A 25,608-nucleotide genomic window follows, 5' to 3' on the forward strand; every position below is an offset into this window, starting at 1 on the left:
ACACACACACACACAATCTTATTGTTACAAACACTGCTACCTTGAGAAAGCTAGAAAATAAGATAAGCAAAAATTAAGAAAAGAAAAGCACTATATTCCCACCATTGGAGATTATCTTTAATATCTTTTTGATTTGCTTTCAGATACTTTTTTATATATGGATGTATTTTTATAAAAAATGAAATGATTGCAAAGCAAGTTGTTTTGTATCTTGGTTTTCTAATGATCTTTCCCTTTGTGAGTCAAAATTTTAATCTTATCTAATAGTCTATCTTGAATCAGATTTTCTCAATTATCTTCATAATACCATTTAGAGCTAGTAGGTCCTACGTGTTGAATCTAGCTTTTATGGCTCTTGGTTTTCTTATATTCTAGCATCATCCTTAATTTTTTCCTCCATTGTACACTGACTTGTTGAACAGATCCGACCAAGGACCCCAACAGAATGATTCGTCTTGGTTTTGTCTGGGCGTCTTCTGGTGCTATCATTGAACTTCCCCCATCCACACTATTTTCTTATGCTGAAAGTTTGGTTTAAACTTCTGCTCAAAAAAAAAATAAAAAAATAAAAAAATAAACTTCTGCTCAGGTTATGTTAAACATTTTGGCTAGAATATGCCACAGGTGACAGTTTGTGTTTTTTTGTGTGTCACATCAGGAGACATAATGTTTGATGGCTCCACCATTCAGGGGGCTAAATTTGAGCACTGGATTCGGGTGTTGAAAATCTGGTCGCTTTGTGAACGTACACTTATGTTTTTCTCCTGTGACTAGAAAGAAATCTTTAGTATTGCTTTGGCACTTTATAACAGTTAGATTCCCCATAAAACATGCACTTAATGCTTTTTAACACTACTTGACAACCCTTGCCTAGGTCAATAATTTCATTAGGGATCAACAATGATTAAAATCTAATTCAATCCTTCCTTTTCTCTTAGTAGGTAATACTTTTCTATGAAATAACACTTTCTTTCATCAAGTGGTGTTGTTTTGTTTTGTTTTGGTTTGGTTACTCTGTAATATAGTCTAACTGGGGCAGCAAAATAAATGTTTAATATTCCCCATTAGATACATGTTTTCAAAGGAAAAAACTTACTTAATAACTGCCTCAAATGGTGACATCTGGTGAGGAGGGCTTCTTTTTTCAGTATCATTCTCTATTCATGGATTTTCACTGATTCAATCAATGTTCCTATATCCTTGAAACATTTCTGGTCTAAAAAGTTTTAAGTTGAGTAATTCAGTATCAGTTGTTTTACACTGAAGTGCTACTTAAGAGAAACAGATACAGCCAATTCTACAATTTTATGAATATTTTGAAAAAATGAGATTGACAAGATGGTGAAAATCCCTTTCATTACACATGACGAGCCACCTGGCTCAGAGTATGCCCTTCCCCGGTTGCAGTGTGTGAAGTTCAGTCTGTCAGCCTCACAAGATGAAAATGAATTTACTCTTGGAAAAATGGATTTACAAGGCTGAAAGGGAGGCACCATTTCACTAACTGTTCTCTTGTACCATAGGCAAGATAAGATGTCTCTATTTAGAGAATTTTTCTTTTTTATTTCACAATGCAGATATGGAACTTCAGATTTTTTCTTACCCATTTTAAAAAAATGAGTTGATAAACAGCTGACTACTGGCTTAGTGGTGCAGCTCATCACATAGCACATACATTGGAAAGAGGTATATATTTATTTGCTTGTTATTCTGTCTTCTAAAGTGAAGTCAGGGATCCCTGGGTGGCGCAGCGGTAAACCAAGAAGAACATGAAAATGACAAACGTGTGTGAGCGGGTATATATAAGCATGCATACATGCATGCATTCACAGAAAGATGTATTATTGAATTGTAATGTTACTGAATGTCTTGACTTCAGCACTGAAAGTCTCGTGTCTGGGTAAACACTCCAGTCCCAGGCAAAAAGGGATGGTTGGCCACCCTAAAGTTACCAGATAGAAACCACATGGGATTCAGCAACAGATCTCTGATCAGTCTTCCTGTTCTTGACTCAGACATTTAATAAGGCCTTTAATTCAGACATGAGTTAATATGTCAAACTGGCAGGAAAATAACTTATTAAGTACATAAGAATATGAATTCAAGTAAGTATGAGGAATGCACTAAAAGTCTTTAAAACTGCCAGTATGAAAAGGATCAAGAATTGTACTCCCTATTTTTTCTTCAGAAGAGGTAATATAGCTGCCAGTATTTCTGAATATTCCAGCCAAAGCTTGGAAAATAGCATGGCGGAAGGTACGAGGTACTTGAGTTGATTTTCACGATGGAATTTTATTTATACAGAGACCATTCATTGACTGTTTAGTTAGAAAAGACCTTAAAGAGTTATATAATCTATCTTTCCACATCTAGTCAAGGCCACAATTAGATCATGATGGGATTCTACCCAATATATTTTTAAAGACCCTCAAATAAAGAGATGTTCCATTATTAATTTTATGCCTCGCCTGAAACTCTCATCCTTTATATGGAACTAATTACTTTTCTGGTTGATGCTAGAGAGTGTGAATAGCCAGAAACCATTCTCTGACAAAGGTTAGAAGATTATTTTTTCAATTTCCTTTAAGTATTTTAATTCTAGAAGCTTTTAACTTTTCTTCAAAGTTTGTACTTTTAAACTTTTGATTACATCTGTGCTCTGCTCCAAATCCCTAATGCATACATTTGGGTATGTTCTGCATTCCTAATAGCTCCTAGGTGATGCTGATGGTTCAAGGACCATAGTCTTGCTTGCTTGCTTAATTGAAGTATAGTTGACACACAATGTTACATAAGTTTTAAATGTACAACATAGTGATTCAGCAACTCTGTACATTATCCTATGTTCACCACAAGGATAACTACCATCTGTCACCATACAACACTGTTACAACACCGCTGACTACATTCCCTATGCTGTAACTTTCATACCTGTGATTTATTCATTCTGTAACTGGAAACCTATATACCTCCCACTCCCCTTCACCCATTTGCCCCTCCCCCCACTGCCTTGCCCTCTGGCATCCACCAGTTTGCTTATTCTGTATTTATGGGTCTATTTTTGCTTTTTTTTGTTTATTTGCTTTGTGTTTTTTTTTTTAACCACACGTTGAAGAGCAAGGTTGCAAAGAACTTAGTTATAGCTTACTTCAGACTTTTCTTCTTAACCTAGAAAGACAAATAGTACCCAGTTAGATACAGTCTTTACAGAAAGCAGTGGACATAGATAGAGATGGAAAAACTATTTTAAGGGTATTATTGGTATAGAGAAATATTTGTAAAAACAAAATAAGAAAGCTATTTCTGTAACATAGTGACTAGACTGCGATATAAATATGAATACTATATACAATGGTGACTTATCCTGTAATTGCTGATTGCTTTAGTTATGAATTTTTAATTCACACTTTATAACTAGATTTAGACTTATTTTACTCCCCTTTGATGAAATTATTTTTCTCTACTTATTTTTTCTTTTTCTTTTTTTTTTAAATGATTTTATTTGTTCATGACAGAGAGAGAGAGAGGCAGAGACATAGACAGAGAGAGAAGCAGGTTCCTTGCAGGGAGCCTAAAGGGGGACTCGATCCCAGGATCCCAGAACCGTGACCTGAGCCCAAGGCAGACGTTCAACTGCTGAGCTACCCAGGTGTCCCAATTTTTCATAACATGAATATATGAAATTACTTTATACAAAGAAAGTTCACATGTGGAAATGCAGTATTGCAAATACCATAAACCAAATACATTTTTATATTTTGTAATTCAAGCTAACATTTAGATTGGGGTGCCTGGGTGGCTCAGTCAGTTATACATGGGACTCTTGATTTTGTCTCAGGTCCTGATCTCAGGGCTGTGAGATTGAGCCCAGCCTGTGGCTCCAACCTGAGCGTGGAGTCTGCTTAGATTTCCTCTCTCCCTCTGCCCCACTCCACTGGAACAGCTGAGGGCAGCATGGAAAACCTCAAATGTCTCTGTGAGGAGGCCTACCAGAAGACATATCAAAACTGCAGAGGCAAGGCCTCTATCGTACTTCCAAATGCCAAGTCTCCCGCAGAGTACATCTGATTTGTCAAGCCTAGATCACATTCAGAATTCAAGCTGCAAGGCAGTCTGGAAAATGTAGATCTTAAGTTTCTAGTCTCTATGACCTGAGAAGGCCAACTAGAAAAGGGGTGGAATGAATGGTGGTCACCAATACTTTATACCCTGTCCTAGGACTATTGTTCTAGAATAGAAGCTCAACATCTACATGGGATGATGTTCTTTTTTGTCAATTCTGACAAGTCAGTATATCAATCTATCAACAGTCTTCCTGATCTTGGTCAAACCATAAAAGTTTGATATTCTCAGAAACATACCAGAATGAGGCAATCTTAGATTTGAAATAATCGTGTTATTTAAAGATTTTATTTATTTGAGAAGGAGAGAGTAAGCACAAGTGGGAGTGGGGAGGGGCAGAGGCAGAAGGAGAAGCGGGGAGCCCAGTGTGAGATCATGACCTGGGCCAAAGCCAGACACTTAACTGACTGAGACACCCAGGCGCCCCTTGAAATAATCACTTTATTTTTGGATCGGTGCCTTTATATGTATATATATATATATATATATATATATATATATATATATATATATATATATATATTTTAGCTAGAAAATGCATTCTTCAGGTAAAATATCCCTTGGAAACATTATACATAAGTAAATAAATAAATAGCTACCCTCCTCAAAGTGGCGGTAGGGCTTGTTGGCAGAAATATTTTGGGCTTTCTGTGTATTCCAGGTGGTTGCTTAGGTCTTCCAGATTCCCTTAAAGTTAGCTTGAGACCATGTGATGGCTTTCCGGCCCTAAAACCCCTGTGGATCCTCCATTCCTTTCTTCCCATTACAGACAGTGGAGTCTGTGTATTGATACATAATAGCATCACACTATGATGACAGCTGGACCCTACGCTTACTAGATGGAAGAGGTCTTTTGCCTTATGCTGGTGTTTGTGGGGAGAGAAATAAACATTCATGATAGGATACCATTGAGATCGTATGCCATTGCAGCATAGCCTGGCTCTCTTGACAAATGTGGGCCTGAAGTCCTGCAGTCTCCACCTCTCATTCTTCCAATGCCAGCCTCTTTGCCTCTCCTTTTCTCTCTGCTTTCTACTTGCCTCCCAAGGCAAATCTACATCGCTACTTCCGGGTGCACAGTTTGTAAACCATTACTCTCGGCTTTTCAAGTACCCCCTCCTCTGGTTTTAAAAATATAAAAAACTGTGTGATAAATGAGTATTACTTTATAGATAAATGGAGGATAGGAGTGGGGTAGAAATGATGTTAAAATAGGCACAAGGGGTCCCAATTTCTGAAATAAAAATTACTACAGATACTATATCTAACCACTTGAAAATAGTATATTTGACTAGCAATAGAAATAAAGTTATATTAATCAAATAAATGGGAGCTATATTAATCAATCACAGAACATTCTACCTAATGAAGAACATTATCATAATATACTATAATTAATCAGCTCATGAAAAGCAATCTCAACAAATAGATCACAAAATTCAGAAGGGTTTATTTGAAAGATTGACAGGTTTTGGGGGGAACAGACCTATTGCATAACTCATCCAGGAATTTGATTACTTTCTTTTCCTCATCAAACATTTCCCTGCAATAATCTTAGGCACCAGAGATCAAGCAGTTGACCTCACTGATACACTGGAGGTCAGACTGTTTCTGTCAGCTTCTCTCTGGGATCCATGGTGTCCATGAATGTCTAGAAGGTCAGAAGGAAGAATGTTAATGGACTGAATATGGATCTATCTGCATTTACAAAGCAAGCTTCTAATCCATTCACACCTCAGCTCAGATGCCACCTCTTAGGGAGATCTTCCCTGACCACCTTATCTGAAATAGCTGTACTTTCCTCCCTGATCACTTTCTAGCCCTCGCTTTACCTTATTTTCTTCATACCACTTATCACTGATTGAAATTCTATTGTTTATTGTCCTATTTCTTCACTAGCACGTAAGCCCCACAAAGAGAGGTGCACCTGGGTGGTTCAATAAATTGAGCATCTGACTCTTGGTTTTAGCTCAGGTCATGAGATCAAGTCCTGTATCAGGCTCTGTACTCAGCACAGAATCTGCTTGAGATTCCCTCCCCTCCCCTCATTTGCTCATTCTCTCACTCAAATAAATGTTTAAAAAAAAAAAAAAAAAAAGCTCCACAAAGAGAGAGCTTTTGTTTAACATCACTGTAACTCCAACAAATACATTGCCTGGTACATTACATAGTAAGAATTCAATATTTCTTATATTTCCTATGGTTCTTTGCCAGACACAGTGGAGAGTTTCCTCTGATCTTTTCTATGAGAACCTGGTAGGGCTTTTGGAGATAAAACTCATTCCACCTTCCCAAGGCTGGATCCCACTCTGGAGTTTTTAATTCTCAAATTTGCACAGAGCCTCCAGCAATTTGTCAATTACAATTTAGGTTTCCTATGCCATAAATGGGTCTCTAGAAGGTTTTTCCTGCGTGGGATTCACCTATCTGTCTCTATAATTTTTGAGGCAGGGGTTTGCCCTATGACCTCAGTTCTCTAATGGATCCCAGAATTGTTGTTGATTCAGCTATTTTTATGTGGATAGGAGAGATAACTTCCAAGTTCTTTTTGTGCTGGACTGGACACTGGAAACCATTCAAAAATTTTACTAAATAAGTGAATAAATGCTATAAGAATGTACAGCTATCAGCTGGCTCACTATTCTAGTTTTGTAAATCTGAACTTTATTTTAATCAATCACAACATAATTATACAGGAAGAGATGAATTCTCATGCCAGTGAATGGCACTTCTCTGATGACTGAACTTTTGGACTGAACATCATATTATTTGCATAATATGGAAAGTGGTATATAAAAGTTACATTATTTATTAATTAATAATTCCTTAAACTGAAAGCAACATATTCTAAATGTATTGATTGTGGTATAGGCTAAGCTGCAATAACAGATACTTCCATAAATCATTGGTTCAAATATAATAGAAGATTATTTCTCTCTCTTACAGTCTGGAAGGAGATGGTTGCCCAGGTTGGGGTGGGCAAAAGATCAGATAGAGCCCCAGGCTGAGTTCAAAGAGAATATGTAACCGGATCCTGGCTGTTTAGTTAGGAAGGATTGTATATGATCCAAATATAAAGTGTGTATATGTGTGTACAGGGCTCAGATGAATCAATTTTAGCATAGCATTCCATTTGAAGAAATATATACTCCAGTAGCCCAACAGAAATTAAAAGACATTTTAATATTTTATGTGCATTTCTCAAGAACTGTTAGGGAGATCTGTGCCATAACCCACAACAATACTTTAAAAAATATTATCTGTCTTCCACACTTCTTTCGTACTCCGTGTTTTTTGCAGTCTTCTCAAAATCCCCCAATTCCCCTGACACCCACCTTTTATGGCTTTTCTGTCTTCTTCCTCCTGCCCCCACCTTATCTCTTTCTTATTTAGATCAATTTAGAATTGAGCTTCTTTTTATGGTTTCATTTCTGCTTTGCTCATTACCTGGATTCTCCACAAGAAAGAACCCAGGGCTGACCCAGAAAGCAAATATCCTTTCCCTTACTTGACTGCAGCTCTGGCCCAGTTGCTCTCCCTGTCTTCTAATTTTGCATTACAAAAACACCAAGAACTAGACTGGCAAAGAAAGACTTGCTTAAGGTGGTGGGGGAAGGGTAGAATCTGCACAGACAGGACTGGGGAGGCAGTGAATACTTACACGTTAAGACGTCTTGTTTCCATCACACATATATCATTAAGAGCTCAAGTGAGGATAATGTGGACTGCTATAACTCCAAAACAGATGGAAAATCTCTCAGTTTAAAAATATTCACAAAGCTAGATTTATGCAGATGTTCCACCTGAAGACAGCGCTGAACAAATTAATGCTCACTGTGGACTATGAAAGTCTAATCTATAAAGTGAAAAGGGAAGAGAAGGAAACTGAAAATTACTGAGCATTTACTCAGTATTGGGTTAAGCTCTTTAAAGAATGTCATGTTATTTAAAATCCCCCCATAACCCTTCAGATCAGTGTTCTCGGCTTGGGGATCTATAGACCATATTCTCACTCATATGTGAGTGCTGAGATTGAAAAATGCTTGTGTTTTCATACCAAAAATAGCATGAAAATGTTTAACACGATATAGTGTGAGTGCCTGACATTAACCTTTTTGATTGTAATGTAGGTGCCTGACATCAAGCTTTTGATTGCTGAGGTATTCATTTCAAATAAGTCCATCTCAAATAAACATACTGCCAGCTGTATGACACAGCTACTAGCTAAACAACTGTGCTAAGGAGTTAGGCTGCCCTCACCTGTGAAGGTCCCTTTTCAGAAAGCCCTGTGTCACCTAGATAGATGATTGCTTGAGTCAACCCAATTTTTCTTTCTTGCACCCCAATTCCTGCTTGGGATGCTGTAAATTCTCCAATAAAGAGTGAACCCAAGAAACCCTAGGGAACCACACTTGGATGCCAATAAAGTCAAAGCCCCAGATCCACACTTCTTCCCTCTCTCTCTACCCATGACCTCACTATATGGCCCTTGGATGTGCTGTGTACCCTCCAGGACCTCCAGTGCTCCCTTATCTTTGGCACTGAGGTGCATCTTGCAAATGTAAAAACACAAAGGCTGGTACAGCCACCACCATTGACTCTGGTCAGCGAAAATGTCTATGGGACCTTGGCATAAATAATATGGACCCAGGTGATTGGCCTCGGGCATTCCTGGGCCAACGCATTACTAACAATTGGCTGGCACTGACAGGAACACAGGGGCATGTTCTAGATCATCAGGAAGATTATCTTATAATCAAATAATTCTAACCAAAGAGTCATATGACTGTATGCTACTGTATGCTACTGTAATTGAGGTAGACTAGTGAGAAAGGCATGCAGTCAGACTTGATCTGTAAATGACATGTGTAAGCCAAGTGAAGGCCAAAATATCTCATACTGTATGAAATAAATGATGACTTTGTAAGAGCTAAAATTCAGAATTGGGCTGAGATTTGAGTCATCACCCGGCATATGGTGGTAAAGTCATATTCTAAAGAACACGCCTAGAAGCAGTATTAACATTTGAGCTGTGATTTGATATAAACCAAAAAAAAAAAAAGTCATCACATTGTTAATGCTATTTCCTTGAGGTTTGTTGTTTTTGTGAGTATTTAAACAAATTTACAAAATGTGTTGATTTATATCAGGGCGGTATATCAGAATGATTTATATCATTCTTCCCAATTTTTCATCTCTCTCTATCCCAGCATTCTCTGTTCTACAAGCCAAGCTTATGTCTTGTGACTTCGCAGCACCCCTCACTAGAGAAGGCAGAATGCCGTAGGAAGCTGGAAAAGAGGCAAGCTGTTTATGTGGCAGCAAAACACTGGCAAAACCGTTGCTTTCAGTGGCCCAAAGGCAAAAAAAAAGTACTTAATGAACCTGTGGCAGACAGAAAGGTTCTCAATCAGAATCTTGATAATGTGAACAGACTGTAATTTGCTGCATTCAAAAAGGTACAACAAGAAAGTGATGAGCTCAGAAAAACTGGCCACTTTGCAGGCAAAATTGAGAGGGGATGTAGAGAACCTAGAAATTCCAGAAGCTGTAGGGTTGATAAATAAAATTGTTTCTCCTTTCCATTCAGTAAGAGATAAAATTTAAAAACACCTTGTATTTGAAAGACCTACTAAAAAATAGCCTCACAGAAATGACAAAATCCAGGCACAACCTCATTAAGACCGACCTTAAGGCAATGTCTGGCAGTAGATACCTTCACCTGGACAAAATGACTTTTGAGAAAAGTGATTATGAACTCAAAGTACTTGTAATTAAGTCTAGAGAGAGACAGGCCTCACAAAAACTACAGTGTGGATTTTGGCACATGGAGTGGCTGTAATTAACGGCATCAAAAATCCAACAGGTTTTCAAGAGCCATGTTTGCAAAAGTGCTGCCATGCTAGATGAAGAGGTTGACTTTGAGATGGATCAAAAAGCTCTGGGATCCCAACTTTCTAAGGGTAGCAAGTGGGTGAGAGAACTGCTCATGTTCGGCAATACTATTTCAGATGTGGCCCCAAAGGGTGGAAAGAAAAATCACACCGGAGGCAGAGCAGGGCTGTGGAGAACAATGGACTGGGCCCTTTGTCCCAGGGAGCAGAGCCAGGGCCCGAATAAAGGACTGTTCCCTACCCTAGTGGAGAAACTGGCTGATATATCCCTGTTTCAGAGTGTCTGTGGACCAGTTGACCCCATATGCCTTCCAATCTTCCCTTTTTTCAGATAGGAGAGTTTACTGCTAAATCTTGTCCCTGTTTTATGATTGTATGTTGGCAGAGGGTGACAGATTCCTTGGTTTTGTTTTGGCTTGTAAATATCTAGATTGGGAAGAGCCACATCTGGCCCCAGGGTAAAGCACAGATCCTGAACTTTGAACCCCATGCTATGACTGGATGAGACTTTTTAATTAAAATGTCTTGAGAGGCAGGGGTGGGGGGAGTATGTTGCAAAAGGGAGCAAAGTGAATAATTATTATTTGAAGGAGACTGTGGTGGATTAAGCAGCTGTCATTCTCAATTCTTCATATACTTCCTCTTATAGATCTATTCATCCATGCTCTTTGCCTTGGGACTTTGCAGTACCTCGACTAGAGTAAACTAAGATATTTCCTTGCCCCATTGAAGCTGGACCTGGCTGGAATGTTAATAAACATGATGAGGCTTTAAATATGTGTGCATGGTTTGGCATTGCCTCTTTAGTCCAGTAATACATCATTAAAAAAAACCTAAACAAAACTCAAAGAGCCAAAAAACCCAAACAATAACAACAACAAAAACCCCATACTCCGTGTAGCCTCTGATCTCAAAATGAAGACTTGAGGAGAACTGATTCTACTTGTAACCTGGGGCTAGTCTTTACCTAGTCTACCTGACATCAGCCAAACCCAGCTGTGAATAAAAAAAAAATAAAAAAAAATAAATTTAATGTGCAAGCAACAGAGATCTTTGGTGCTTTCATTTATGCAATCAGTATTAGTTGACTAATAAAATTCACATAAGGAATATAAGTATAAAGAATTCATACCTCATTTTATGTTTATACATCGCTCATGTCATTAAGTTAGAAAACATTTTGAGTTAACAATAGAGTTCAATTTTTTTTAAAGATCTCCATGGATTTATCAAGTTTTAGAAACTTTGCCTTAGAGAGTTCTGATTAAACCCATTTTCTACTATCTGTCTTTCTGCCTCTTTTATTAGTTTTAAGTATCTTCTCTTTTGGTTAGGTGACTATTAAAATTTGCTCTAAGGGCATAAAGAGATTAAAAGAAAGAAAAAAGTTTTCTAAGAAGAAAGATAGAAAGGAAAAAGCTAAACTGCTGAATTCAGATGATGCAATTTGGCAGAATAATATAAGCAGAACTGTGAATGTCCAAACCCTGTCAGAGATTTTCACCATCAAAGGATTGACGTACCAGGTTTGCGCATCCCTACTGCGGCAGACAAGGGCAGCTTTCAAAATACTTCCAAACTTGGGACTATTCATCAATAAGGCTGATACTAACATCAAAATGTCAAAATGTGCAGCCTAAAAAAAAAAAAAAAAAAAAAAAAGATAGAATCTTGCAGAATTAGACCAGGAATGAGAGGCCCTTGGGGAATAAAAATGCAGATTACAAAACAAATAGAATCTTTTAATATTCAAGAGACATTTTTTTGTTGAAGTTTTCCTCACTAGACCATAATTTGAGTAGCTTCAGACATTAATCACATCATGGAGGGGTGAACCGCCCCCCACCCCTGATTTATTTTTTATGTGTCTCACTGTTAACAAACTTTTTTATATTTAGAAAAAACTTGAAAGCTCCTTGGGGATTTGCACAAACTGTTCCTAAGGTGGGCCATACAGAACCCTGTGGTCAGTCACTCCATGAAGGGAGCTGTGGCTTCCTTCAGTCTTTACCTCCTTTAGGTGAGCGGAGAGGAAAGGCTAGAGCAGCTCAAGCACCTCCCAGTCTGTCTAGAGGGAACTATAGTGACTACACAGGTTGCTTACACACAGGTAGGCTGATAACAAGAATGTCTTGTTTATGAGCATTACTTCCTCAAGGAGTGTTGTGGGGATACTAACGTGGTAAAAAGAAGGAAAGGAAAAACTAACAAGGAAAGGAGGTTAAGTCCTCCACCTCCAGCCATCTAGAGCCAATTTTCTCACTTTAGAAAACTTCATTTCTGAAAGCTCTCAAAAACCTGCCCACTTCTTAATTTACTGACCATCTCTTGGGTAAGGGTACTCACCTCCTTCATATGACATGTTGGGGCACATTTGCTCTGGAAGCAGTTTGGAATCAGAGAAGAATGGTTATCCCACAAATGTGGGGTCTCTTTCAGGGAATGATGCAAAGTCATTCAGTTTCAGGAGGTGAAACTTAGAAAGGTTGCTCTTGCAGATTCAGGGTCCTGGGGAGGTCATTCTGGTTTGGAGGCTCTCAGCAAGCCCTTGTGTCCAGGCTTCTTTGTCATTGGTAGCCCGAGGGATAAAGAGAGCAGCTGTTTAGCCAGGGCAAACTCTGTTCTGGAACCACTGTGAGAAAAATAATACTTCAAATCAAATTCCTATCAAAAAAATTCATGGATTTTTGGTCAAAATTAAGACTCGCACAGTTATCTTTATTATTGGTTGATTGATTGCTTTTCCCATGATCATAGGTGAGACCACTTCGTTTCCATCTTTACCTTTTCTACATTCTCCTTAGCTCCTTTTTTTGGGGATGCTAATCCAATTATTTGTGTTGTGGGGGTGGTAATGGAAAAAGAGAGTGGCTGCAATTATGGAAGGAGTGGGGGTATGGATCTTATTTTCAGTGCAGTTTTTACAGTAGATTTCCTTTAAAAATTACATTGAGCAGGGATACCTGACAAAAATATTACTAATACATAACTCTGAAATTAGATATAGCTATGTCTTATGTAGACCACTGTACATATCCTTAACTTGAGTAATTAATTTTGGATAGATACATTGCATTATTTTTATTTTAAAATTCTTTTAAAATCAGGAAAATTATTCTGTTTTAACAAATACAGAGGACAAACTGGTAGTTGCCAGAGGTGAGGTTTTTTGGGGAGGGGAATGGTGAAATAGATAAAGGGGATTAAGAATATAGACTTATCATGAAGAGTGATGAGAAATGTATAAAACTGCTGAATCATTATATTGTGCACCTGAAACTAATATAACACTATATTAATTATACTTCAATCAGGTTTTCTTTTTAAAAAAACAACATTTTTGTTGAAATATTTCAAGTTATTTAGAGGTACATAAAAAATGTTCAATCTCTCTGATAACAGTTTAACACTTTGGTGTATATTCTCCCAGACATTACACATACCTCCATATATAAATGGACTTTAACAAGCTTTTCTCCCTCTAGTTTTCATTGATGCTCTTCCCATGTGAGTTTATGTAATATAATTCATTCTTCTAAACAATTACACAGAATTGTATGTACTAGAATTTATTTAATCATCCCTTTATCGATTGGGCATTTAGGTTACTTCTAATTAAATTTATATTATAAACAATGTTGAAAAACAACTATGTAGAAATACTTTTTTACTCACTTAGAAAATTCTCTATAGGAAAGATTCCTAGAAATGATATATTTGATTGGCCTTTGTGCTTTTAAAATATTCATAGATGCTATCTGATTATTTTCCAAGAATTTTACTAGCTTATAAATGCATCAAAAATAGATAAATTTTGGGATGGCTGAGTGGCTCAGTGGTTGAGCATCTGTCTTTGGCTCAGGTCATGATCCCAGGGTCCTGGGATTGAGTCCCACATCAGGCTCCCCAAAGGGAGCCTGCTTCTCCCTCTGCCTGTGTCTCTGCCTCTCTCTCTGTGTCTCTCACAAATAAATAAATAAAATCTTTTAAAAAATAGATAAATTTTCTTCCAAATTCCTTTGAATTTTTATGCAATCATAGAATTCATTTAAAAAAAGGACATTTATATTCCTAACCTCCAAAGTAATGGTATTTGGAAGTAGAGCCCTTGGGGGGTAATTAGGTTTAGAAGTGGTTATAAGTGTGAAGTTCCCATGATGAGATGAGTGTCCTTATAAGAAAAGGAAGAGCATGAACTCTCTCCATCCCTCTTTCATCCCCCTCCTCTTCTCTCTGCTGTGTGGGGACAGTGTGAAAAGGCAGGCATCTGCAAACTATGAGGAGGATTCTCATTACATTCTCAACATGCTTCACACCCTGATCTCAGACTTCTCAGAGAAATGGATTTCCATTGTTTGTCACCCAGTTTATAGTATTTGTTTTGGCAAAGCCAACTGACAAATACAAGAGTTTTCTTTCCAGTTAGGGTGTTCTCAGCTGCAAGTGATAGAAAGCCTAATTAGGTGGGGCTTAAGCATTAAAGACATTTGTTACCCTCCCCCCGCCCCACCCCTTAAGAACTTCAGGGTTTCAGGGAACTCCAGGGCTTGATAACCTCACAAATCTATCAGGGGCCTGGGTTCCTTTATCTTTGCACTTCATTGTTCACACTGTGTTCCTACACATATGTAGGAATTCCTGCCTTTTCTCATGATCTCGAAATTGCTGCCACAGTTCTAGGTGTCATATTCAGACAATTTTTATTTATTTATTTATTTATTTATTTATTTATTTATTTATTTATTTTAAGATTTTATGTATTTATTTGACACAGAAGGAGAACCAGAGAGTACAAGTAGGGAGAACAGCAAAGGGAACAGCAGGCCCTCCACTGAGCCCGATGTGGGGTTCGATCCCAGCACCCCAGGATAGTGACATGAGGCCAAGGCAGCCACTTAATGACTGAGCCATATGGTCACCCCCCAGATAACAACTTTTTGAGGCAGAAATGGTAATATGTGTGACATTCTCAGAGTGAGGAAACCTTTGCAGCCCTCTCTAGCATATTTATCGCTAATGTCTCACTATGCAAAATGTAGTCATAGACAATGAGATTGCCATGATTATCTTGCTTCAGTGAAGACTTGCCCTCTGGGCTGGGAAGAAGCCTACCCTTCTTGTAAAATTGATTGCTTTAGTTCTGTATTGCTAGAAAACAAATTACCCCCTGAATTTAGCAGCTTTAAAGAACAAACATTTATTATATCACACAGTTTGTGAGAGTTGGAATCTGGGAGTGGCTTAGCAGGGTGGTGGTGCCAGTTGAAGGTCTTTAATGAGGTTACAAAGAAGTTGTCAGCAAGCACATGAGAAAATGCTCCACATCACTGGCCATCAGGGAAATACAAATCAAAACCACAATGAGATCCCACCTCACACCAGTGAGAATGGGGAAAATTAACAAGGCAGGAAACCACAAATGTTGGAGAGGATGCGGAGAAAAGGGAACCCTCTTGCACTGTTGGTGGGAATGGGAACTGGAGCAGCCACTCTGGAAAACTGTGTGGAGGTTCCTCAAAGAGTTAAAAATAGACCTGCCCTACGACCCAGCAATTGCACTGCTGGGGATTTACCCAAAGATACAGATGCAATGAAACGCCGGGACACCTGCACCCCGATGTTTCTAGCAGCAATGTCCACAATAGCCAAACTGTGGAAGGAGCCTCGGTGTCCATCGAAAGATGAATGGATAAAGAAGATGTGGTTTATGTATCCAATGGAATATTCCTCAGCCATTAGAAACGACAAATACCCACCATTTGCTTCCACATGGATGGAACTGGAGGCTATTATGCTGGGTGAAATAAGTCAATCGGAGAAGGACAAACATTATATGGTCTCATTCATTTGGGGAATATAAAAAATAGTGAAAGGGAATAAATGGGGAAAGGAGAAAAAATTAGTGGGAAATATCAGGGAGGGAGACAGAACATGAGAGACTCCTAACTCTGGGAAATGAACTAGGGGTGGTGGAAGGGGAGGAGGGCGGGGGGGATGGGGGTGACTGGGTGACGGGCACTGAGGGGGGCACTTGATGGGATGAGCACGGGGTGTTATTCTATATGTTGGCAAATTGAACACCAATAAAAAAGAAATTTATAAAAAAACAGTTGTCAGACTGAGTGGCAGTAATCTGAAGGCTTGACTATGACTGGAGTATCTGCATTCAGAATGACTCAGTAACATGGCTGTTGGGGGTGAGGGGAGCTCAGTTCCTGGTTGGCTTTGGCTGGGGTGTCGGCTCCTTGCTGGATGTTGGTGGGGTGTCAGGTCCATGCCATCTGAGCCTCTCCACATCTGGGCTGCTCATGCTTGGCAGCTAACTTCCCGGAGGGCAAGCATTGCGAGGGAGTGAGTAGTAAGCTGCACTGCCTTTAGCGACCTAGTACCCCAAGTCATGCACTGTCACTTCTACTTTATTCTATTCATCAGAAGTGAGTCACCATTAGGTTCTGTCTCTTACAGAAACAAGTATCAAAAAATTTGTGGATATATTTCAAAACCATCAGAGAAAAGTAAGTGCGGCAGCTCTTTCACAAGAGAAGAAATGAGGGTGGCTGATGAGACAATTGATTATTTTTTTTTACCTTCCATTCTTGGTTTGCTAGGTTTTTAAAGATTGTGTACACTTGAATTTTATCAAAAATCATTTCAATTATAGAAGCAAATGGAACTTTTTTCTCTTTTAATGTGTTGGATTATATTCTTAGATTTTTCTAATGCTGAAGCACCTTATTAGTAGTGGGATAAATCTTTATTGTCATTCTGTATTATTATTTTTTGTACATTGCTTATTTGATGTTGCACCTGTGTTCAAAGGTGAGATGCATTTCTTCTTTATTCTTCTATTGTCTTGTCAGGTTGTGGTATTAAAGATATGTTAACCTCATAAAATGATTTGGGAAGCCTTTCCTCTTTTTCTATTCTCTGAAAAATAAACCATGTCTAGCTGTCTCTCTTGCTCTCTCTCTTTTTGCTGTCCTTGCTTAGCCTTTTTTGGCTCCAGGGATATCTTTTAATTTGAAAATTTGTCTTTCTTAAGAGTGTGGTGTTTTCAACCACTGCCTTTTTTTCTCTCTAATAATCATATTTAGCTTCTCGTTTCACAAGGATCCCACAGTTACAGTCCCTCTGATTTATTTAGGGAACAGTTTTTCAGACTTTATTCTGCTAAAAATGTGACAGTTTCTGTGGAACTCTAGCCTAGTACTTTTGCAAAGTTTTAAGTAGGCATCCCTCCCTCTCAGTGCATGATTCCCTTTGGCTCCATGGATATCCTGACTCTACCCAAGGTGGCTGAGAGAGTTCTTGTTGGGAAGATGGTAACACACTTCTCTGGCAATTTTCTCCTGTTAGTGCTTGGACTCACTTATGAGCACTTGGTGCTGGTTTCTTCATAAAGGGGACCTCATTTGCTTTGTATACTACAGAAACCCTTCCCGATACCTGTTTTACTGGTGATACTCGTCCTTGATTTCTAGCACTTAATGGATTTATTCCTTTTACTCTTTGGAAATTTCAATGAGCTTTTGGGAGGAAGGATAATAAACCTTCGTGTTGTCCATCCAACCTGCCATTTAGACTACAAGTCTGTTGCTGCTACTTACTATGCACATAGAACTTGACCTCCACACAAGCATGTCCACAACTATGGTATTTAGAATCCATTATCTTTTAATATATACATTATAAAAATAACATATGCATACTATAGAAAACGTGGAAAATGCAAAAATGTGAAAAGAAGGAAAAAAGATCCATTGACCAAACACCTCAAAATAATGGCTTGTATCAGACCTGGTATTTTCTTGTAATTCTGTTAAATATTTGTAATCATACATATATTTTTATATCTTTTTTTTTTTTTGAGAGAGAGTGAGAGAAAGAGCTTGAGCGGAGGGAAGGAGCAGAGGGAAAGGGACAAACAGACTCCATGCTGAGCACAGAGCCCTGTGTTAGGCTCGCTTCCAGAACCCTGAGATCATATCCTGAGCCAAAATCAAGAGTCATATACTTAACAGACTGAGCCACCCAGGTGACCCTGTATATCTTTTTTTATTTAGTGTTATACCAGAATTCTCTTTTAGTGCTATTGCTTGTTTTGTAATGATAGTGTCATTTTTGAAGTCACTGTTTTCATGATTCTAGTATCTAATTTTTAAAATCTAATGATGGTCTTTGATGTTGCTTATAGCATTCCATTTTTCTGTTTTTACAGGATTTTCTACTAGTCCTTGGGTTGTGCTTTCTATGAGCAATGATTGCTCACCTTTTCTCTTTCTATGATCTTTTCCATTATTTTCTTTGCTGTAGTGAATTTATATATACTTGATATGTTATTTTGTTGCTGAAGGCAGCCCTACCAAAGTGTTCTCTCACATCTGAATATAAGTGAGTCATCTCGATTCCCTTATCACTTATCTGAAACCTGAGAATTCGAAGACCGAGTGCTGGTGTTCCAAATACTTTCAGAAGCCTGGTTCTGATCTTTAGTGAATGAGTCGTGATCTTTCTTCTATAATTTAAAGCCCTGTAATGGGATTAATTACATCTAAACAGCGGCATTTCTTACTCCCTTCAGTAATTTCCTTAAGCTTCACATCCTTCTCGACTCAGGCTATAGCACTTCAGCAGAGCCACTTCTTGCACTTCCCCCAGCTCTCCCCAGAAGCTGTTCACACTCTTCTCTGGCTCCTTTTTTTTTTTTTAATAATAGGATTTTTTTAAAATATAAAATTGACATACCATAAAATTCTTCATTTTTAGGCATACAATTCGTTGTTTTTTAGTATATTCACAGAGCTGTGCAACCATTTTAGCACTTTTCCTTATCCCCCAAAGAAACCCCCCACCCATTAGTAATCCTTCCTCATTGTCTTCCTCCTCCCTCATCCCCCTACTTTCCTGGGAATTGCCAATCTACTTTCTATTGATTTGCCTGTTTGGGACACTACATATATGTGGAATCATACTGTATGTGACCTCTTGTCACTTAGCATGATATTTTCAAGGTTTATCCATGTACTATTTATTTCTTTATTTGAGAGAGAGAGGAGAGAGAAAAAGAGAGAGAGAAAAAGAGAGAGAGAGGGAAAGAGAGAGAGAGAAGAGAGAGAGAGAAAGGGAGAGAGAAGAGAGAGAGAGAGGGAGAGAGAAGAGAGAGAGGGCGAGAGAGAAGGGGCAGAAGGGAGAGGGAGAGAGAGAACTTTAAGTAGGCTCTATGCCCAGCATGGAGCCCCTACAAGGTTCAATCTCACGACCTCAAGATCATGACCTGAGCCAAAATCAAGAGGTAGATGCTTAACTGACTAAGCCACCCAGGTGCCCCTATCCATCGACTTTTTAAAAATTGTGGTAAGAATCCTTAATATGAGAGCTACATCCTTAACAAAATTCTAAATGTATGATATGGTATTGTCTATAGACACGAGGTTGTGCAGCAGATATCTAGAACTTATTCATCCTTTACAATTGAAAATTTATACACATTGATTAGCGACTCCCCATTTCCTCCTCCCCACTGGCACCCACCATTCTATTCTTTGTTTCTATGAGTTCTATTGTATTAGATTCTTCATAGAAGTGGAATCATGCAACATTTGTCCTTCTGTGACTGGCTTATTGAACTTAGCATAATGTCCTTAAGTTTCACCCATTTGTCACATATTACAGGATTTCTCTCTTTTTTAAAGCTGAATAATATTTCATGGTACTTATATACCACATTTTCCTTATTCAGGTTGTTTCTTTATTCTGTTGTGGGGATAGGCCACATTTCGCATCATCAGTTAATGAACGTTGGGGTTGTTTCTACTTTTTTGGCTATTATGAATAATGCTGCTATGTCTCAGGGGTTTTAAGAGGGGGAATATCTCATGAGTTTTGATACAGACATTCTTTGATGGGGTATGGAAGGGGATGGGTGGTGGGAATCTCCTTAGACTTCTCTGCCCTGTGCTCTCACTCTAACAATGAATTTGCCTTCTTCTCCTTTGCTTTCTTTCTTTTTGTTTTATTTGTTTTAAGATTTTATTTATTTATTTGATGGAGAGAGAAAGAGAGAGACAGAAAGAGCAACAAGCAGGGGGAGTGGCAGGGATAGGAAGAGGGAGAAGCAGGCTCCCCGTGGAGCAGGGAGCCTGATGTGGGGCTCGATCCCAGGACTCTGAGATCATGACCTGAGCTGAAGGTAGATGCTTAACCCACTGAGCCACCCAGATGCCCCTGCTTTGTTTGATTTTTTTTTTGAGAGAGAGAGAGAGAAAGAGAGAGAGAGAGAGAGAGTGAGAGCACGAGGTGGAGGTAGCGGCTGAGGGTTAGGGAGAGAGACAATCTTAAGCAGGTTCCATGCCCAGTATAGAGCAAGATGTGAGACTCAATCTCATGACCTTGAAATCATGATCTGAGCCAAAATCAAGAGTCAGATGCTTAATGAGCATCTGAGCATCTGAGCCATCCAGGCACCCTGCTCCTTTGCTTTCTGTTCCAGCAAATCCTTGTTTGTCACTGAGCTATTTGTCTGTGCCTCACAAGGGACTGCTCTGCAGAGCCCTCTATGTGTTCTATCAAGAAAAACAAGAATGGTGAGCCACCATTCTTTGTTACTAGCCAGACACTGGCTTGGGCAAAGGAGTTCTCCCTTCTACAAGAGTTTGCTGCATTTCTTGTTCCATACTGCTCCCCTCTGTCCCAAATAACCTCTCCTCAACTGAGTAGGAGTCACAAGAATATTTAGGATTTCATGTATTTACCTTCTTCCTCCCTCTCACTTTCCACTGTTCTAGAATGGAGAGTTAGGAGTTCATCCAAATGACATTATTTATTGGTCTGTTTCTTGCCCTGACTACCACTTTTCAAGCATTATTATATGAAATTGGCCTTCTCTCTATGCATTGCTTTTTTCCTTCTGTTTGTAATCTTTTTTTTTTTTTCATTTTATTAGTTTTAAGAGGAGGGAGAGACATTTTGTGATTTGGCTTTTTTTTTTTCAGAAAGTCTTCAAGTGATTCTCCAAAAACTGTTATAAATTATTTATTTAATTGCTATTTAATAGTCCATGGTTCAATGTGACATGATTTATTCCAGAATTCCCTTATTTTTGGACATTAGGTTTGTTTCCCTTTTTGGCTATTATAAATAATGCTTGGAGGAGCAAATTTTCCATAAATCTTTTTGTTTCGAGATCATTTTCTTAGGCTAAACTGCCAGATGTGTAATTATCTGACCAAAGAATAAGATGGTTTTTAAGTTACTTGAAACATCTATGCAAAATTATGTCCCTAAAAGATTTCTCATTTGCACTCCCAACAGTATGGGTTACATGACTCTCTGATTGAATTTTTGCTCTTATTTAAACAAAACAAATCAATGAAACACATAACTAACTTCTTGTTAGAATTTATGGAACTATGAGTTAGAAAAAGCATAAAATTCGTTGTAACTGCCTTACAAGGCATAAAGGTGTGACAATGCTATTATTTTGTTTTGTATATCTGCCTACTTTTTGGTGGCTAGTCTTTATTTCAATGAAAACAGTAGAAAGATACATGTTGGATCAGCATGATCCACCAAGTTTGGGTATACGTAAGTAGATTTTTCAGAATCTTGACTTCAGCTAGGTCACTTTTTGTTCTGAACAGTTTTATTAGGGTAGACATACATATTGAAACATATAGTATAGTGCATATTTTAAAGTGCTTAATTTGGTACATTTGACATATGTATATGCCCATGAAACCATCAGCACAATCAAGACAAAGAATATTTCCATAATTTCTAAGTTTCTTCTTGGTCTTGTATTCTTTCCAGGTCTTTCCAGCACTCCCACCCCTCATCTGCTTTTTTTGTCACTGAAGATTAGTTTGAATTTTGTAGAGTTAAATAAATGAAATCATAAATTACATGCTCTTTTTTTTTTTGTCTGGCTCTTTCAATCAGTGTAAAACTATTTTGAGAGTCATTTATATTGTCATGTTTCCAGTTTGAGGACATTACCAAAGAGTTGCTATGAACATTTCTGTACAAGACTTTGCATGGACATAGGCTTTCTCTTCTTTAGGGTAAATACTTAAAAGTGAAAAGTCTGGGTCATATGGTAGGTATATGCTTAATTTCCAAATAAGCTGCCAAACTGTTATCCAAAGTGTCTATGCCATGTCACATCCTACCAGCAGGGTATGAGAGCTCCATTTCTTCCACATCATCACCAACACTTGGTATGTCAGTTTTTTTGAGTTCAGACATTCTGATTCTAATGGGTGGGTAGTGGCATCCCATTGTGATTTTAACTTGCATTTCCAACTGGGTTATTTGGTGCTTTATGGATGCCTAGTGATACAGTGGAACTGTTGTGTCCCTTTATATAGTTTTGTGATGCTGGATACATTATTCGATCTCTCTGTGCCTTGGTTTATTTATCTAAAAATATATAGATGAAGAAAACTGTACCATATACTTCAAAAAAGTTATTATTAAAATTCATGGACATTGCAAATGTAAAATGCTTTGCAAATTACATAAGTAATAGATATTATCATTATGATGGTTAAATTGCTGCATGATTTTGGGCAAATCACTTCAACTTATTTGAGGATTACTTTCCAGTTCTGTAAATTGAGGCTAAATAAGGTGACCTCTAAGTTTCCTTCAAGTACAAAAATGTTCTTGTCTAAAAAATATACTGATGTTCCAATACCACATATATATATAACACATTTATGGAAAAGTACTCCTTAATGTGGAAAAAATGATAGCAAAACATTAAAAAAATGCAAACTTTATAATTTCTTATTATCTTAGCTACGCCATATTTTAGAATTTTAACACAGATTTCTATTTTTCTGTGTCTTATGTGGAGGTGGTTACTAATAAGACCTTCCTTCATCTCTGTAACTACTCTGATCCAGAGAGAAAGAAATTTTAGTATTCATACACAAGTTCATCCTCTATTCCAAATATATGGAATTCAAAATATTCAAAATAATGTGGTCATTTCACTAAATATCATGCAGTTTAAGGCATTTTTGTGAAGTTTAAAAAACTTTATCTGCTGGGGCACCTGGGTGGCTCAGTGGTTGAGTGTCTGCCTTTGGCTCAGATTGCGCTCCCCATGTCCCGGGATTACATCAGGCTCCCCCCAGGGAACCTGCTTCTCCCTCTGCCTAGGTCTCTGCCTCTCTGTGTGTCTCTCATGAATAAATGAAATCTTTAAAAACAAAACAAAACTCTGCCTGCTTATTCAGATCAAGAGCCAGGCCAAATTTTGGGATGATAAAAGGTCTAGGAATCACTTCTATCTGGATTTGCATATAAATGAAATCATTTAAAGGAACACCTAATTGGAATTGGGATCAAGGGAACTGTGCTATGAAACTATTGGAGGATTCGAGGTTCCCTATTTTAATAATGTTCTGCCAAACATCTGTTTTATTGCTTAAAATCACGTAAACAAATAATAAGAGATTTGATAGAATAGCATCTCAAAGTTGCTTTTTAAATTATTTAGAGATTTAAGGATATAACTTGTTGTATCTAATGTATTTCTTAGCAATTGACCTAAACATGTTAATTCCCTCATAATTTCAATGACTTCATTATATTTTGATGCAGTTTAACTGCTCGGTTTGAAATATACTCACAGTGACATGTTTTTTCTTTAAGTCTTCCTGAGTACATTATGATTTGTCCATATTCCATAGAGTTCAACAGTCATCTATTAGATTGGAGAGAAACAGTAGCAAGCAGGAGCCAATTCCTTCCTTCATATTCTCCAGTATTTAGCAGTTGAAAGCTGACAAAGTTAAACCAGTGGCCTCCCATTTCTGCATAAGAATTCTGTTTTTCCAATATTTTATTTCATCATTTCACTGTCTTATTTTAGTTTCATTATTCCCATTTCCGGGCTTGATATTATTGGATTTGTTTTTACAACAGTTGTAGAATTACAATGATAGCTCCAGTTTTTTCTCCCTGACTGTATTCACACCCTTGGCCATCTCATTGTGAGTGGGGTGACTGTTCATCCCTCAATAAGCAACTCAGCCAGCTAACTTTCTTTGGTTAGTGGGATGTTAGCTGACCTGACTGACACAAGCCAAGTCTTGAAGAAGGTGTCTGTGGCTTGCTAACACTGTGGACATCACCACGAGAATATCTTTGGGCTAGCCTGCTGGAGGATGTGAGAAAGTGGGCACAGCCAGAGTCACCCTGCTTATGCCCAGTCACCTGGATCAGGCAATGGCCAGCTGACCCCCAGTTGTGTGAACTGGTCCAGCAAAGGTTGGCAGAACTGCTAAACCAATCCTCAAATCACCCCAGATGCATGAGCAATAAACACAACATTCTCTCCAGCAATGCAGCAATGCAGTGTTATTGTCACAATAGACAAGGACACACTACCAAGTCCTATCCTTAAGCAACTTCTCTTCACATATATAATATTTAAAAAAAAAAAAACAACTAAAGAGACTATTTGGAGTGGCTGAGCATCTGCCTTTGGCTCAGGTCATGATCCCGGGGTCCTGGGACTGAGTCCCACATCAGGCTCCCTGCATAAAGCCTGCTTCCCCCCTGCCTGTGTCTCTGCCTCTCTCTCCATGGCTCTCATGAATAAATAAATAAAACCTTTTTTTTTAAAAAAAATAATAATAACCCTTAAACAGACTATAAGGGTAGAATAGTCTAGAACAAAAAGGTATGGATATCTTTTGGTCAAATTTTGCAAGTATGCCAGGAATCTCCTATGCTGTTGATGGTGAATGAGAAAAAGTTTTATAACCACATTGTTTGACAAGATGGATTGATTAATACCATCAGAACTTTCATTAGGATAAAAAGGATAAAAGCCAGTGACAAGTCTGATGCTTTTCTGACTTAAATAAATTCAGGTAGGTGTCTTAAAGAAAAATTGGAGTTTATTGTTTGTTTGAAGTGCAGTTAGGTGATATAGTTACAAGGCATTGGTTCTCAACCCTGGCTGCATATCAGAAGCACAAGAGGAGGGTTCCAAAAATACCCATGTTCAAGCCCATCCCAGACCCCCTGCACCGGCATGTCTGGGAATGAGGCCCAGGTTTATACATTGTTTAACAGCCCTTCGGGTTTTCTAATATGCAGGCCAGGCTGGCAGATATTACCCTAAGAGGAATGATTGCATTATATAAGAGATAATGCTAAACATTTCATTCTGACCTCAAAAAGTAGGTTTCTTACAAGAGTAGGCTTCTACCCTTTTTTTGCAAAAAAGGTAGTGGTCGGTCAGTTCTTTGGTGACAAGGTACAGAGCAGAATGATTTAAAGACTTGAAACATATGGACACTGGAAGGTCTTCCAGAGTAGTTAGAGCTCACTGTCTTGTGAACATTGTTGGCATGTAGGTTTTATTTAAGTTTTTATTTAAATTCAACTTAGTTAACATATAGTGTAATATTAGTTTCAGGTGGACAATATAGTGATTCAGCTTCCATACATCACCTGGCACTCATCACAAGTGCACTCCTTAATCCCCATCACCTATTTCACCCCCCACCTCTCCTTTGGGAACCATCAGTGTGTTCTCTAGAGTGAAAAGTCTGTTTCTTAGTTGGCCTCTTTC

At 38.2% G+C, this 25,608-nt stretch overlaps 2 long non-coding RNA genes across 4 annotated transcripts in view; one reads left to right on the forward strand and one right to left on the reverse strand.

The window, feature by feature from the left end:
• The window catches only part of LOC144309722 (uncharacterized), a 49,835-nt gene that overhangs the window by 16,190 nt on the left and 8,037 nt on the right, over positions 1-25,608 (forward strand). The window lies entirely within an intron of this gene.
• Positions 3,059-25,608, reverse strand: part of LOC144309721 (uncharacterized) — a 32,037-nt gene continuing 9,487 nt past the window's right edge. For 2 of the 3 annotated variants that reach the window (XR_013375625.1, XR_013375624.1), the window contains exons 2-5: positions 12,363-12,648; positions 11,540-11,652; positions 7,784-7,978; positions 3,059-3,168 (exon numbers count right to left, since the gene is read on the reverse strand). This is a non-coding gene — a long non-coding RNA (uncharacterized LOC144309721). Of the gene's footprint in view, positions 3,169-5,543; positions 5,774-7,783; positions 7,979-11,539; positions 11,653-12,362; positions 12,649-25,608 lie in introns of those variants that run through there. The other variant, XR_013375626.1, reaches the window with a different exon arrangement.

Source organism: Canis aureus, unplaced genomic scaffold (assembly GCF_053574225.1).
Source record: "Canis aureus isolate CA01 unplaced genomic scaffold, VMU_Caureus_v.1.0 ptg000196l_RagTag, whole genome shotgun sequence".
NCBI classification, from domain to species: domain Eukaryota; kingdom Metazoa; phylum Chordata; class Mammalia; order Carnivora; family Canidae; genus Canis; species Canis aureus.